Raw genomic sequence first — 17255 nt, 5'->3', positions numbered from 1 at the left:
TAATGGGCACCTTAGACCAACAATTCTAAAGTGCACGAGCTTTATTCAGCTTAGTTGGTAGTATTTTCATACAAAAGCCCATCAAACTTAATTGTACATGTCTTAGAATGGACAACACATAATTGAAGAACACAATGTCATATAATACTCATTTTGACACATAATCAAATTCAAAACATACAACACAACAAATTTGTGAAAAAATGACAAGAGACATTTAAGTGCAATCGTAATACAACAAAAATACATATATAAGTATAAGGCACTTGACCAGTCCTAAATATGGAATTATACACTAGGCGGACACTGTCTCGCTACCAGGCTGATGCCTACTGTCCTGCCTGTGAGTGAGAAATGAGGTTACACACACTACTGGGCTGTTACCTGAAAGGGGTAAATACAATTCGACTAATTCCCTTGTGGCACACCCCATCATGAATTCACCGTACTTAGGAGTCAACGCGCTTCGAACCCCTAGTGATTTCGTGGTTCTCCTCAGGACTCGGAACTGATCCGTGACTCTAAAATTACAAAAAAACACAATAATGGAATGCCTAACCCAAACGTGTTTAGTGCTCTAAAGAACGTTCAGTACCAATTCGTATATTTATGTCCCTGACTGCAGCGTTGAATGGATCCGCTGATTGTGGAGGACTGTGTTCCTATTCCTCTAATGACAAAGGCTACAGTAAATCAAGAGAATTAAAAACACCTTGTCAGGCTGTCACAAATGTCGAAGCCACCGCAGTATGCCAGCATCGTGAAAATAGGCCATGGTCCTACCTTGCTGGCTCTAATTTGAGCAGACTCTCTATCTGTTTTGTAAATTTGGCCCCTCGGTTGCATGAATTCTGAAAAAGCATATTAAACAATTGAAATCTGAGTGTATTGTTATTAATGCAAAAATGCATACGCGAGGTGGAAAAGTCAACCCCATGCGTATGAGCATCAGACCACTTGTTACCTTTAAACTGCCTGTGCGCCACTGTTTTCCGTGGGTACGGCCTCGCTGATCTCGGTGAAAACAGATAAGTTGACCGTCCCTGCAGACAACAATAAAGGCTTACTGTTACACCAACTCGAACAAACCAGGCCGAAATTCGATTCGGCGAACGTCTATACGTGAAGACACCCTGTAACTTGCCTTTAATTAATAGCGGGGGCGGAAGGGCGCATGTAAGTCCATCGAGCTGAAACTCATTCCAACAGACAGAAAGGGGCGGTCTTGAAAACAGCTGACTAAATAACCCGGCAGGAAACCTGAGGGTTAATTGTTCTAATGCATTATGGACCATGTCGTGTAAATGTCAAATGCGAACCTTTTCACTAAAGTTTTGCGATCTCAGAGAGCTTGTTTAATCCTTGGAGCGCTGTGTCAAATTTCATAATAAAAAAATGCCTCTCTCTGGGCCAACAGAACTTCAGGGTCACCTCCTCTTTGGTTGTTTCTCTTTATCAGGTACAGAACAGTCCAGTTAAAATCATTGTGTGTATGCTTCAAGGACACAAAATGTTCAACCATGGGAGCAGTAGGGATATTATTCTTGAGGCGGGAACGATGTTGCACAATGCGCTGATGTACTTCTTGGCTAGTTTTTCCAATGTAGGTCTTTTTACACGGGCATGTGATAGCATGCACCACATTCTTAGATTTAACATTTATGAACTCATTGTTGCACCAATATCTTTGTCCATCGGTAAACAAAGTCCCTTCCACAGTGGAATTACAGACCGAACATGTCCCACACTTATGGTGGCCTTGTATGGGCTGAAGATTTAGCATTGTGCTTAGCGTAGCTGGTTTTTTAGGAGTTCCCGCAGAGCTGGTAATTTGTTGCTCAATATTCAGATTCTTTTTTAAGGCAAACAGTGGAAGCCCTATGTTTGGTATAGTGCCCTCAACAAAATGCCAGTTACTGCGTATGATCTTTTTAACAGGATTTGTGTGTGGTCCAAACGTGGACACGCCGACAATGCAATAAGTTGGAGTCTTGATTTTCTTCGTCAACAGATGTTCCCTGGGGGTAAACCATGCTCTTTTCAAAGAGGGCTTCAACAGTTTTTTGGGGTACCCTCTGTCCCTAAGTGTGTTGACAAGTGCCTCAGCATGTAACTCAAAGTCCTCACGTCTGGAACAATTACGCCTTATACGCAAAAATTGCCTGTAGGGAAAATTGTTCTTAAGATTTAAAGGATGATAACTTTGGTAATGTAGAGCATTGTTTTGTGTGTAGGTTTTCTATGTATTGTGGTAATCAACCAGCTTGTTGATGTTTAGACATTGACATCCAAAAATGGGAGGCTCTTGTTACTATACTCCAGACTGAATTTTAAATCTGGGCTACGGTCATTCAACCAGATGTGGAATTCCTTTAAGGTTGTTTCAGACCCCTCCTATAGGCACCACACATCATCAATATATCTATACCATTGCTTGATATGGGAGATGTAGTGGTTGTTCTGGTACACAAATAGTTGTTCTTATTTGGCCATCTACAACACTGCCATCTCCGGCACGAAGGGACAGCCCATGGCAGTCCCTTTGATGTGAACAAAGAATTCATTTTCTAATTTGAAAAAGTTGATTGTTTGGTCCTTATAGGCTGCAATTTCCTTTTCAATTTTCTCAATCAAAGTTTTTGCCTCCGCTGGCATGTGGTTGTCTTTGATCGCATGTAGCTGCTCTTCAATTTCCTCTGCCTCCTTTTTACAAATCCACTGTGCCGTCTCAATGGAGTGCACCATCAAGTCACTGCTGCACTTGGTGCTGATATTACTGAAACCCTTCTTGTATTCTGGGTCTTCTGTAAAAATTACGAGGACATTCTTGACTTGAAGGCCCCATGGAATGGTTCTTGCTTTTAGATGTTCGACCAAGAAGTGCCCGTGATTTTCTGTTCTAACGTATTTTTTCTGTAGCCTAATTAATTTATTAGAAACGCTCTGCAGTTTGGCAGAGCTACTAAGTGTGACTGTAGAGAACAAGGTTGGGTCAGAAATGAGTTTTTGAATATGACCCTCAGTAAAGGATAGTGTTTCCTTCTCTGACGTATCAATTTACCTAGTGAGCCTGGTAGGGGCTGACTAGGGGACACTAAATGTGTATGGTTGAAGTTGTGGAAATAGTAGCCTTGCGGACAACAGTCCGCCCTACTAACAGTATAAACAACCAAGGCTTGGGTCCTTAACTACCTGGAATGGACCACTATACTAATTGAAAACAAACGAAGTGACCAGGAAGACTATTGACAATGAGTTTATTGGGCACCTTACACCAACAATTCTAAAGTGCAGAAGCTTTATTCAGCTTAGTTTGCAGTATTTTCATACAAAAGACAATCACATTCAATTCTACATGTCTTTGAATGGACAACACTTAATTGAAGTACACACTGTCATATAATACTCATTTTGACACATAATCAAATTCAAAACATACAACACGACAAATTTGTGAAAAAATGACAAGAGACATTTAAGTGCAATAGTAATACAACAAAAATACATATATAAGCATAGGGCACTTGACCAGTCCTAATTTTGGAATTAGACACTAGGCGGACACTAATTGGTACTGAACATTCTTTGTAGCACTAAACACGGTTGGGTTAGGCATTACATTATTGTATTTTTGTGTAATTTTAGAGTCCACGACCAGGTCTGAGTCCTGAGGAGAACCCCAAAATCACTAGGGGTTTGAAATGCATTGACTCCTGAGTACAGGGTATTCTTGATGGTGTGTGCCACAAGGGAATTTGTCAAATTGTATTTCCCCCTTTCAGGCAACACCCCGGTAGTGTGTGTAACCCCATTTCTCAATCACAGGCAGGACAGTAGGCATCAGCCTGGTAACGAGACAGTGTCCGCCTAGTGTCTAATTCCAAATTTCGGACTGGTCAACTGCCTTATGCTTATATATCTATTTTTGTTGTATTACTATTGCACTTAAATGTCTCTTGTAATTTTTACACAAATTTGTTGTGTTGTATGTTTTTACTTTGATTATGTGTCAACATGAGTATTGTATGACATTGTGTACTTCAATTAAGTGTTGCCCAGTCTAAGACATGTACAATTGAGTTTGATTGTCTTTTGTATGAAAATACAGCAAACTAAGCTGAATAAAGCTGGTGCACTTTAGAATTGTTGGTCTAAGGTGCCCACTAAACTCATGGTCAATAGTCTTCCTGGACACTTAAAATGAGCACAATGCACTGACAAAGAGAGACAGAGCGTTGACGACATCTAGGACTTTCTAATGCTGGGGCATGCAAAAACAAAATGGTTCTTTAACACTCCTTTTGCTTTAAAACAATGTAAATGCCAGGATTTGCTGGTAGTACATTGCCATCACCTGTGATAGACGTGGAACAGAAAGAGTAGGGCAAGGTGTTTATTTCATGCACATGCTTTTGAGCTGCTAAGCTCAACTAAAGATCACTGAGCTCACAATGACAAGTCCTAGGACAAAAGGGACCATTTCCTGGTGATCCATGCCCAGCACAGGGAGGTGGCAATGATAGGTGGCTCTCAGTAAAGCTGTCTCCCTGTAGGTGAAGTGGAGCAGGCTTTCTATCAGTGACAGGGAGAAGCAGGCCAAGAGCTATGTATGTTAAAGCATGTTGTTAATCTAGGAAGGCTGATGCACATGCGTATGAACACTCAACTGTGTCGCGTTGCCTGATTGCCTGACCCTTGTTCATAGTGAGGGTCAAACTAGGATTAATTAATTGGGTACTTTGTCTTTTTTACTGGAAAGAATCAAACAGACTCTGATAGAAATAAGCAGTCAGGAAATATGCAGAGTAGTGACCCAACATCCTAATTTACTAGTACTAGCTGCCACTCCAAATGTGCGACCTCAAAAGGCAGAAAAATCAGTTTGGTGCCACTCAGATGTTTTTTCTGCCAGAAAAAAATGAACTCAGCGGACCCTCGTGGCTTAGGTATGCAGCTTAAATTCGACCGGCCCAGCTACAGACTTGTCCCACACAATGTTTTCAAGCTCCCAAAAATGTATTAATCTTGACCACACAAATGTACCTGGCAGATGAGAGGACTTTGCCATGAACAACATTTGCATTTTATTACTCAGAGCTTTTCCCTCCAAAAACAACAGCTTTAAGAGACATTATCTAATGGCTATCCTACTTCAAGAGGACTTTGCCAGATACAGCCTTGAACCATCCCCACTGAAAGTGTTTGACTTAATAAAAAAGACTGATCACAAATGTAATTGAAATCATGTATGCCTTTTCACAAGTGCAATATTTATAATAAAGCAGACAGGACTTCTGTCACATTTGTGATGGAGTATCTGTCCGCCAAACTCTAAATCAAGCTCTTAGTCAGAAGGCAAAACATTTGACTGCACAGATCTGCTTGGTGTATCTGAGCTACGCTCCCTCACAGTCCGTCTGAAATTGTGCCTATGTCCACACTGTACAGGTTCTGAAAAGAAGTTATTAAAAGTGAGATCTGTGTTACAACTACTAATTTCATGACTTTCAGAGGGAGAATCTAAGATCTCTGATGTTGAGCGCTGAGGCTGAGGAGAGAGCTGCAAACGCGATCAAAGCCTAGCTGGAGATGGAGCATGCCAGACTAAACAAAAGTGTTAAAACAGAAACATAGGATAGGTACAAAAGTAAGTGTATGGGTTCTTTCCCTTATAGGATATTGAAAAAGGTGCGATAAATCAGGGGAGCAGAGATTAGACAGTCTCGTTATGGAAAGGGATCATTGACGAAAGTTTGACTACAGGGCCGCCCACTCTTGCCCCGTTGGGAACAGCCATCTCTAGAACTTGAGGTACAACCCTGGTTGCAAGTATTACAGACTCCGTGCATGCTTTGAATGTTTGCATGCAGCACACACAAAAAAATCACATGTGAGACACGCAATTGGGGGAGTGACATATTTACGAACCCAACCTGGCAAAAGCCCTTGTCCTTTTTAGGCCATTAATGTAGGGCTGAAACATGGTGGTGTAATAGGGTTATAAGACCATTACCCTAGATAGTCTTTGTTTTTAACTTTCCCATCCATCCCACTAATAAAGGGATAGCTAGGGAGTGGATGAGGAAATGTTATCTTTGAAGTTACGCCCCCTAACTAACAATCTTCATAAGAGCTTCCTGGAACATGGCTGAGCCCACCGTGATTTTTAGGAGTCAGGGCGAACCCGATGATGAAGCATGCCACTATTAGAGTGGGTGGGGATTTTATGAGAAACGTTTTTTTTGCACCCTACTTCAGTTGAGGCAATGCATTGGCTTGGCACTTAACTCAATAATACCCCTCTTTCTCCCTGCGGAGACAACAGCACTCCAAAAGGGAACCTCCTTGGTCATTAGCGTGCAAGACTAAACAAAAGTCTCCATCTCCAATCACTCTGTAGTTCTGATTACATCTAAGATTAGGAATGTGCAGGTGGGGAAGACTGGCTGACAATCATGGTTATTTAAATAGCTGAGTGCACTAAGGATATGGATACATTAAAAAACCTTACTGGCTTTAACAACGCTAATATTGCAGGATAAGACCGCTGTAGATAATCGAGAGAGGGTGGAAAATCAGGTGAAATAGAGCAATGAAGGATTCTAAATGTCCCAGAATAGGTGGAAGGGTATTGCTTAATACATAATAAATATATTATAAGATACAGTGCTACAAAATGTGCCTTGCAGAGACCTAGAATTAAATGACAACCTATTCACAGGGACCTTTTCATGATGAAGCCTAGTACATAGAAGCCAAGAAAAATCCTAGTAAATTCTCTGTCTTATGTACTGGGAAAACACATATTGTACTGAAAGTTAGACCTTTTGAGAATAAAATATCCCATTCTGCCCTAGCGCTTTAATTAGCCTCTCCAACAACTTACTGGAATTCCCAGCCCCTTAATAGTGGGGGGAGATTGTAACATTTTACTGGACAGTGTGCCAGATACACATCACTCAATTACACCCCCAAAGTATTGCATGTTAGTCAATATGATTTGTGACACGTGCCTTAGTGTTGTTCAGAGAGAATGTGCAGATAGTCGAAGGACATACATTTCATTACAAAACATTCAGCCATTTCCAAGGCTACATTTCTTCTTGGAAGAAAAGGTGGTAGGAGTTATTGACCACTTGGATCACATCTCAGGCCAGCTGTATCCTCTACACACTGTGTTTATTTTGGACTTTGGTTTGGAAATTATCATTAGTGCTGCTAAAATCATTTCACTTTTGTGGCTTTATGGTATTAATGATGACGTTTATGAGTGAGAAAATCCTACATGACTTTGAGTTTTGTATCTGGTTGAAGTATGCTTTAAATATCGTCCCAGCACACAAGCGTTTAGAGGCCGAGGAAAAGAATCAGGAATACAACTATATATGTAAGGTAGCAGCAAGCATGGCCGGAGTGGGCACTGGGTATTTTCCTGGTGGGCCGGAAGGTTGGGGGCTGGTTTTGTTACTGGGGGCGGTTTTTCAGCAGTGCTGCAATATCGCCCCCTGTAACAATACCGGCAGCAGTGATAAAGCGGAAGAAGTGCTAGCACCTAGAAACCCCCCTTCCCCTCAGCATCCCACTCCCCCCACGTGGCCAGTCCGGCAGAATTGCCTGGGATGGTTGGTGTTCCCAGTCTGGCCCTGGCACAAAGCAGCTGTGGGTATAACCTCTACACACCCAGCACCTAGCAGCTGTGGGTATAACCTCTACACACCCAGCACCTAGCAGCTGTGGGTATCACCTCTACACACCCAGCACCTAACAGCTGTGGGTATCACCTCTACACACCCAGCACCTAGCAGCTGTGGGTATCACCTCTACACACCCAGCACCTAGCAGCTGTGGGTATAACCTCTACACACCCAGCGCCTAGCAGCTGTGGGTATCACCTCTACACACCCAGCACCTAACAGCTGTGAGTATCAACTCTACACACATACAGCACCTAACAGCTGTGGCTATCACCTCTACACACCCAGCACCTAGCAGCTGTGGATATCACCTCTACACACCCAGCACCTAGCAGCTGTGGATATCACCTCTACACACCCAGCACCTAGCAGCTGTGGGTATAACCTCTACACACCCAGCACCTAGCAGCTGTGGGTATCACCTCTACACACCCAGCACCTAGCAGCCGTGGATATCACCTCTACACACCCAGTACCTAGCAGCTGTGGGTATAACCTCTACACACCCAGCACCTAACAGCTGTGGGTATCACCTCTACACACCCAGCACCTAGTAGCTGTGGGTATAACCTCTACACACCCAGCACCTAGCAGCTGTGGGTATCACCTCTACACACCCAGCACCTAGCAGCTGTGGATATCACCTCTACACACCCAGCACCTAGCAGCTGTGGGTATAACCTCTACACACCCAGCACCTAACAGCTGTGGGTATCACCTCTACACACCCAGCACCTAGCAGCTGTGGATATCACCTCTACACACCCAGTACCTAGCAGCTGTGAGTATCAACTCTACACACATACAGCACCTAACAGCTGTGGGTATCACCTCTACACACCCAGCACCTAGCAGCTGTGGATATCACCTCTACACACCCAGCACCGAGCAGCTGTGGGTATCACCTCTACACACCCAGCACCTAGCAGCTGTGGGTATCACCTCTACACACACACAGCACCTAACAGCTGTGGCTATCACCTCTACACACCCAGCACCTAGCAGCTGTGGATATCACCTCTACACACCCAGCACCTAGCAGCTGTGGGTATCACCTCCACACACCCAGCACCGAGCAGCTGTGGGTATCACCGCTACACACCCAGCACCTAGCAGCTGTGAGTATCAACTGTACACACCCAGCACCTAGCAGCTGTGGGTATCACCTCTACACACCCAGCACCGAGCAGCTGTGGATATCACCTCTACACACCCAGCACTTAGCAGCTAAGAGTATCACCTCTACACACCCAGCACCTAGCAGCTGTGGGTATCACCTCTACACACCCAGCACTTGGCAGCTGAGAGTATCACCTCTACACACCCAGTACCTAGCAGCTGTGGGTATAACCTCTACACACCCAGCACCTAACAGCTGTGGGTATCACCTCTACACACCCAGCACCTAGCAGCTGTGAGTATCAACTGTACACACCCAGCACCTAGCAGCTGTGGGTATCACCTCTACACACCCAGCACCGAGCAGCTGTGGATATCACCTCTACACACCCAGCACTTAGCAGCTAAGAGTATCACCTCTACACACCCAGCACCTAGCAGCTGTGGGTATCACCTCTACACACCCAGCACTTGGCAGCTGAGAGTATCACCTCTACACACCCAGTACCTAGCAGCTGTGGGTATAACCTCTACACACCCAGCACCTAACAGCTGTGGGTATCACCTCTACACACCCAGCACCTAGCAGCTGTGAGTATCAACTGTACACACCCAGCACCTAGCAGCTGTGGGTATCACCTCTACACACCCAGCACCGAGCAGCTGTGGATATCACCTCTACACACCCAGCACTTAGCAGCTAAGAGTATCACCTCTACACACCTAGCACCTAGCAGCTGTGGGTATCACCTCTACACACCCAGCACTTGGCAGCTGAGAGTATCACCTCTACACACCCAGCACTTAGCAGCTAAGAGTATCACCTCTACACACCCAGCACCTAGCAGCTGTGGGTATCACCTCTACACACCCAGCACTTGGCAGCTGAGAGTATCACCTCTACACACCCAGCACCTAGCAGCTGTGGGTATCACCTCTACACACCCAGCACTTGGCAGCTGAGAGTATCACCTCTACACACCTTCAAATGTAAATAGTAACAGAGTTCCATGTCACGGGAAGAACCACATTTGATACCCATTAAAATCCTGGACTCTGAGAAGTAATTTCAAAGGAGCCAAATTCCAAAACTACAGCTATAAAAATGAGTTTGCTTTTCCAAACCAAACCATGAGCATACCTTTTTTTTTCACCATAATGCTGATTACTTATATATTCTTGAACATGAGCAAGGGTTTTGATTTTAACTTTGGCTTGCTGATATAATGAAATACCTTGGTTTAATCCAGTTGTTTTAAATTCAGAAATAGAACATCCATCCATAATAAGTGACTTGCAAAGGGTGCCTCAGTGATGAAACTAGACGCAGGCACTCTTCCCAGTAACAAGAAGGCTGAATATCTGTAGGCCTTCTTTTGGAGAATGTGTTTGCAATGTTTGAGCTGTATATAGACTGCTTTGAACGTTTGCACACTGCTACTGATACAATTTGCCAAATGTTCCTCCTGCTACATCCCACATCCTGGTCTCTTGGACTACAACAATGGTATGTTACTGGCCTGGCACTAAATTCAACCCGAGCTTTACTTTCATATGCCTGCCAGACATTATTCCCATCTTTGCCAGGAAAGTCTCCGTGCCTTGGTCTGCGGAGTTTGTCCAACTCCCCTGCATTGATTGCTTCACCTCTGCCCTGACTGCATGTTTGGGCTAAAATCCTCTTTCTGTGTGGTCCAGAAACTAAGCGACATGCTCAGGTGCGAAATCAAAATCCAGTAAATAATGATGCTGCAGTGACTGATATTTATTGGGAATGTAGTTTACACCAACTTAGACGTGTATACCTCAGAATATGGCATCGCCAGATAATATTGTGCTCTATTCCCTATTTTGAGGGTCACAAACTCTGAATGTGCACCATTTGCCTGCATAATTTGCTCCAGTTTGTGCAATTTGCACCTGGATTATGAAACGGGGGAAAATGAACTATAATGTGACACATTGCTGGACAGCAACCAAAGTTGCGATGCATAAAAGGGGAAGTGAAGATATTGTGCTGTTTTTCTCTCCCCAAACCTTTAGGCTGCCATGCGCCCACGCGCACGTTTGCACTATAGTGCAAGGATGTGTGTTTTCTATCAAGCGTAGGATTTGAGCTGGAAGGGACTTTTTATATGTACTGTACAATGCAGCACGACTACAAAGTTTGAAAATTAAAGCATAATTTAAAAAAATCCCTTCCCTTATGCCTGCCGGGAGGAGGCAGAAGGCTTTCGCTCAAATCTCAGTCTGAGGTTAGTAGATAGGGATTTGCGTCAAAACCTGTGAGTGGTCGCCAGAGGACACCTATTTACCGCACACAGAACTCCTTCTTGACGCAAAGTAGCGCCTAGAGCGACTCTGTATTACTTTGACCAACTTTCAAATGCAGATCTTTATTTCTGTTGGAAAGTAAATATTAGCACGACTCTTGAACCGGGTTCACATTACAAAAATAACACAAACCTCGCGCAACATGGGGCATATTAACAAGCAGGGCGTAAAATGATCGCCGCTTTAGCGGCAGAAAACTGCCGCTAAAGCGGCGATAATGGGCTTGATAATATGCCGCAGAGAATTCCAATAGAAGCCCATGTTGACACCAGAACCTGGGCTTCTATGGGGATTCTCTAAGGCATATTATCAAGCCCATTATCGCTGCTTTAGTGGCAGTTTTCTGCCGCTAAAGCGGCGATAATTTTAACGCCGTTTCTTGATAATATGCCCCTTCGTTAGTAAAATCTCGTCCTGCAGAGCAAAGGGGGAGATTGTACCAGAATCAGGGTTAGCGCCTACCTTAGAATGATGGGCAAAATGTTTTTAATATAACGGACTAGCTTGAGGTCAGCTCTGCATATATTATGCTGTACCAAATGAATTCACTTTCTGCTTTTGATTCCTACTGGTATGGGCCTCACGTTTCCTCGGCAACGTTTTGTACCCCTGATGCAATAACATCAAACAATGCCTGCTATAGTTACAGTTGTCCTTATTTTGTTGTTTGTGATTTCAATATACTCCACATTCACAACAAATATTGTAGCAGTGTAGTTTGTAAAAGGTGGAAATTGCATTCAATAAACTTTTAATACCAATTTATGCCACAACTATGCTTAACTTTGCGTTTGAATACAAATGTTAATTTCACGTGCTTAGTATGCACATAAAGGCAATGTTATGACATCTGAAATTGCTAATTTTTATTTATAAGATGTAGGGAATACTGTTTTCAGGCAGTAGCAAGTAAAATCTCTATTCCAGATGTGGATCAATGATACACCAAAGACCATAATAGTTATCATAGGATTTATGTTGGATAATTTATTAATCACAGTTTATTATACTCAGACATGCAGAAGGCGCTCAGTGAGATGAAAGAGATATAAAACAACCGGTGTAGGCAAACCCGGAGTGCATTATGGGATCAGGTTCCTCTGTTTGCTCAAATAGCTTTTAATGACTTGCTTGGTTTTATTATCTGCATGCACTTTAAGCTCCTACATGAGGGATATCAAACAGCCAAAGTGTATTGCGATATTTCAAATCAAAGAGTAGGGAGACCAGTGGCCAATTATAAATCAGTACAAGATGTTATTCCACTGTTATGGGTTGGGAAACTACTTTAAATTGGTTTATAATTTGGATTCAAGGAGTGTTTTAATCCAAGAATGGTTTAACCGAATTCTATTGAAAAAGTTAAAGCAAAAGTTTAAGCATATCCATAACAACTGAAAATGCTTTCAGAAATGTATAATAATGTTCATGTAGGTACAGCAGTTATGATTTATCATTCCACATGAGAAACAAACTAATCAACACACGGACTTGACTACTGTAAATAGGCACCACCCACATGAACATAACTGTAATTTCCCACAATCGTTCCTGGACTATTCATGGATACCTTTGACAGTCACAGGTTTTCAGGAATACTTATGGAGACTTTTGCTAATCCTAAAAGAAGTGGAAATCTGTGGCTAAATGAAGGGCAGAAATGTATGGATGATGTCTCCCAGCATAGTGTGTATAGTTATACAAAACACACACCCATACAAGCACACACATATACACACTCAACACACTGTTAGACCTGGCATCTTTTGGTGTGTTTCTCCTGTCTATTTGCTTTTTGACCTTCTGGTTTTAACTCTGGTTCAGCTGGTTTAGTGTCTCTGAGTCAGTGCTTAATTTGTGCCGGTGCTTTCCGGTGCTTAGCACCGGCACTTATTTATCAGGGCCGGGTCTACGCGTCTGCTGCATGCAGTATTATTAACATATATATGATAAATAAGTATAACTAACATATATATATATATATATATATTATATAACTCACTGACTTGGCGCAGAGTGTTGTTTTTGATTGCTCCCAAGTCTGACTCTGCTCCCGAGTCCCGGTGAAGAAGAGTGTTGCGGCGGCTGAGAGAGCCTGAACCATTGATTCGGCCAAGAACAGAAGATTCAAATATGGTGACAATCATGGCATTGGCAGCCCCGGCCCCTAATTCAGTGTTGCTGTTGCCGATGGGCGGGACATTGAGAATGGGGCATTGGGCTGGATTTGGTTGTTCGGGGGTAGGGGCTGTGCGGCAACATGCACAGATTTTATTTAGATTGCCACGCCCCGGCACACCCGCAGTCATCATTATTCAAGGCAGCGACCGCAGGACGACGACGAAGAGGGCAGGCGGCAGCCAGTAGCACCAGGCCCAGGCCAGTTAATTAATAAAGGCTCTTAGGCAGTGTGTCTGCTCCCGGCCCAGTCCAACACGTAACCGTAAGTAGTAAGTACTACTAAATAGCAGTATTCATTTTATAGTAAGCAGTAGTAGCCATAAACGCTTCGTTGTTACTGTCCGCCACTCCGTCCCCAGCCTGTGGCATAGCTTGGGCTGCCAAATGAGCCTCTTGGTGTGGCACTGTACCAGCGTCTGTGTACGGGGCTGTCGAGCTTCGTGACACTGTTTAAATTACAATTTTCTTGCACCGTTACACAAACATTATTTGCTGGCGCTAGTTCATGTACTGCAATCGGAATGGCCGATCATCAGTAAATAAAGAGCAATCACTGAAATGCAGCCCTATTCTGGTCCCTTGGTGTTGCTCCAAAATAAATAGACAAACAGAGTCCACTGTCCACCCCACTGAATGTGTTATAAATCGCCCTAGGCCCTGGCACACAAAACGGCAAAATGGGCCTATAATATTAAATTAATTCTTGTGGGTGCAACAGCAGTTCCAGTTATGGTAGTGCGATGGCCTAGTCGGAAAGGCCAATCCGATGCAGGTTGCGGGCAGAATAGTCCATTACGATTGTGTTAGACCCGGCCTCGTAGCATGGCTCTTCCTGTCCTCGCACTACCTAACCTGGTACCTGGGACCCCAAGCACACGGCCCAGCCAATCCTCCCCACCAGAACACACACACGCGACCCGGGCATCCCCGTCCATGGCCTCTCTCCTTTCGGCCACCCCGGGCACGCGTGCCCACTTCATGCACCAAGATGGCCGCCCGGCCCCAGCACAACCCGGGCCTAGAGGCGCCACTCCGGCTGGAGGACATCACGCTTCCAGGGGATGAGAGAGGGAGGAGCAGTTTCTATCGCACCTCTGAACTCCCCTGGGACGATGGGTTTCGATCGGCCCTCCGGCCTCCCTGAGGGCTGGCTCCACGCCTGCTGGGTGTCTGGGACTCCTCCCGACCCGGCCCTGAAAGGATCAAAAGACAATGGCAGGAAACCTCGACAAGCGACCCCCAGGTGACAAGACCCCTGCCTGCACGGACTCCGGACATCAAAGAGGGGTCGACCTATAACAAGGGGTGCTCTGGGACTGTCCGGCAGATTCGCCTTGGAACATCCGAGCCCTGCTGAATGACTCGCGGCTCCCTGAAGATCGTAAGACCTCCGAACTTGTGCTTGAGCCCTGCTGAGTGACTCGCGGCTCCCCGAAGATCGTAAGACCTCCGAACTGGTACCTGAGCCTGCTGAGTGACTCGCGGCTCCCTGAAGATCGTAAGACCTCCGAACTTGTGCTTGAGCCCTGCTGAGTGACTCGCGGCTCCCTGAAGATCGTAAGACCTCCGAACTTGTGCTTGAGCCCTGCTGAGTGACTCGCGGCTCCCTGAAGATCGTAAGACCTCCGAACTTGTGCTTGAGCCCTGCTGAGTGACTCGCGGCTCCCTGAAGATCGTAAGACCTCCGAACTTGTGCTTGAGCCTGCTGAGTGACTCGCGGCTCCCCCAGACTCTCTTTGGTCCCGCCGGACCCCACGACGACAAGCGTATCCCCCAGCTCGAGGATTGTGAGCTGTGCGCCGGGTACGCTCCTGCATTTGATCCATATCCCCCCAAAGACCGTCCCGCTACCTCCTACCCCCGCCAAGACTCTGTGAGCCCACGCTCTGCTTGTAAATATCTGCCTTGCTGATCATAAAGATCCACCCACTTCGATTTGATAAAGCTTGAATCCTAAGAACCCTCGGTGTGGTGTCTCTTTGTCGTGTGGTGCTGAGTGTACGATCCTAGATACGAGATTCCTCCCCTGCGTAGTCTCCCGCCAGTGCCCGGCAACGATACTTTGAGGGTGGGTCTCAGGACAGTCAGGGCCCCCTCCGGGCCCCTCTGAGGTCGCCTTCTAACAGATTGCAACACCGGGAGTGACGCGCATGTCGCGCAGGCAGCTTGCGCAGTCACCTTTCTGCCGTCTGACCCCAGCCCCACACTTGCGAGAGAAGGAGCTGGAAGCCCAACCCGTATCCCAGAGTCTTTACTCATTTATTTTGCAAGAGTGTAGGAGTCTCAATGTATTATGTACTCCACACACTACGATTCAAGGGGCACCAGGGTGTACTCAGAATGTGGTTTTCCTGACCGTGAAGGTCTCCCTCTATGTTTGGTTCACCATCAGTTCTTGCAGTTATTGTATGACTTGACCATCCATGTGAGTATAGATTAAGTTCCAGTAGTGAAACCATGCCATAATTAAATAGTAGCATGACCACTGAATTTAAGTTAATTGTGTCTTCTGTGAAGCTGCTCTCAAGCACATGCATCTATTTCCTCATATGAGCCTCCGTCAGCCTCCAATTCATATTCATTCGATTACCAATGCTACCATACCGATGACATGCCACCGAGTACCAGATACAAAGACTGATCAATTTGTTATGCCTTCAGTCCACAAAGGTGTGGCACCAAACTGTGTGCAACTGGCTCCATATACATTTTCATTTGTATGTAGGATTTGGGGTAGACATATTGGATATATTGAGCATCAGAATGACATTTTCCTGCCTACGTGCTCGTTTTAAAGCTGCTCCTCTGCCTTTGGTCATACAGCAGGGGCGAATGTTTGAGGAGTCTAGAAGTATTTAAATGGACTGGAAGTCAGTCACCTACCAGTATCACAAACAAATAAAGTGCCTCATGTATCCTTCCACTAGCAGCTCCCCGGCCAAAGAATCATGAGAGCAAGCAGGGGAGGATGTGGGCCCAGCCCCAAAGGAGACCTGGGTCCTAATGCCACGGCTGATGCCACGTACCCTGAAGGGGTGTGCTTTCTCCATACTTACAGACCGATAAGACGCCAAACTCATTATTATGAGACCTCCACCGAACTTCATATAATCCACAACTCCAAGATTACACACAAAGCCTCCGAGTCCTTTCCGCACTGTATTGGCATCGTATGTCACTTGTTGTGAGCCCCCCCAAGTAACTATGTGAACCAAGACACCAGGCCTTTGGTCTAAAACACCATTTTACTACACAATACCTACTCACATTGGTCAGACACTCTCTTTCATCGTCACAATGAGCAACCCTCCCAAATAGACTGATACACCTTCTGTCACCCGTTAGACATCCACCTCACTCACTTGACTGATACTAGCATGCCACTAGCCTTAAATGCCTTCCTTAATAATGGTCGAAGACCTCTTCACTCAGCTGCACTCTTGTTTAACTGGTCTCTTAGACTCCTTTCTGTTAGCCTGAGAGACCCTCAAATGAATGGGCCGAAACTTTCCCCTCACTGGACTGAGAGAACCTCCACCTCAGTAGATTGATACTGCTATGGAGGCAGCACATTGGTGAAAATAATTGACCAGATGACTATAGTAGCTGTTCCACTTTTCACAATGCAGTGGCAACATGGCCTGTTGTTACTGCACCTGCCTGGAGAGGGATGTCTGGGCCATCCACGGTACCTCCTTTTCTCCCCTTTCAAGGGGTGGCCACAGTCAATGCATCAACTCATATGAGACACACAGTGTGGCCCCTGCCTGCTCCTTTGCCCTGCGCTGAAGTCTCCATGCGGTCGCGTAGCAAGGGTGCACAGAGAAAAAAGGTTTTTCCTCATTAGCATGGAGCCACCAGGAGGCATTTCTTTAGGTTTCTGTAGACTAGCAGGGTCCTGGGGGCTTTAGCAGGTAAGTGTAGTTT

General features: G+C 45.2%; 1 long non-coding RNA gene across 1 annotated transcript in view; it reads right to left on the bottom strand.

The window, feature by feature from the left end:
- LOC146816757 (uncharacterized) overlaps positions 1-1145 on the bottom strand; it is a 184997-nt gene extending 183852 nt beyond the window's left edge. Inside the window, exons 1-2 of the long non-coding RNA XR_014962487.1 lie at positions 965-1145; positions 385-521 (exon numbers count right to left, since the gene is read on the bottom strand). This is a non-coding gene — a long non-coding RNA (uncharacterized LOC146816757). The remainder of the gene's footprint in view (positions 1-384; positions 522-964) is intronic.
- Between the last annotated feature and the right edge of the window lie 16110 nt (positions 1146-17255).

Source organism: Triturus cristatus, chromosome 6, assembly GCF_964204655.1.
Source record: "Triturus cristatus chromosome 6, aTriCri1.1, whole genome shotgun sequence".
In the NCBI taxonomy this organism is placed as follows: Eukaryota; Metazoa; Chordata; class Amphibia; order Caudata; family Salamandridae; genus Triturus; species Triturus cristatus.
The sequence above is the reverse complement of the archived record's forward strand: the minus strand, read 5'-3'. Positions and strand labels throughout refer to the sequence as shown.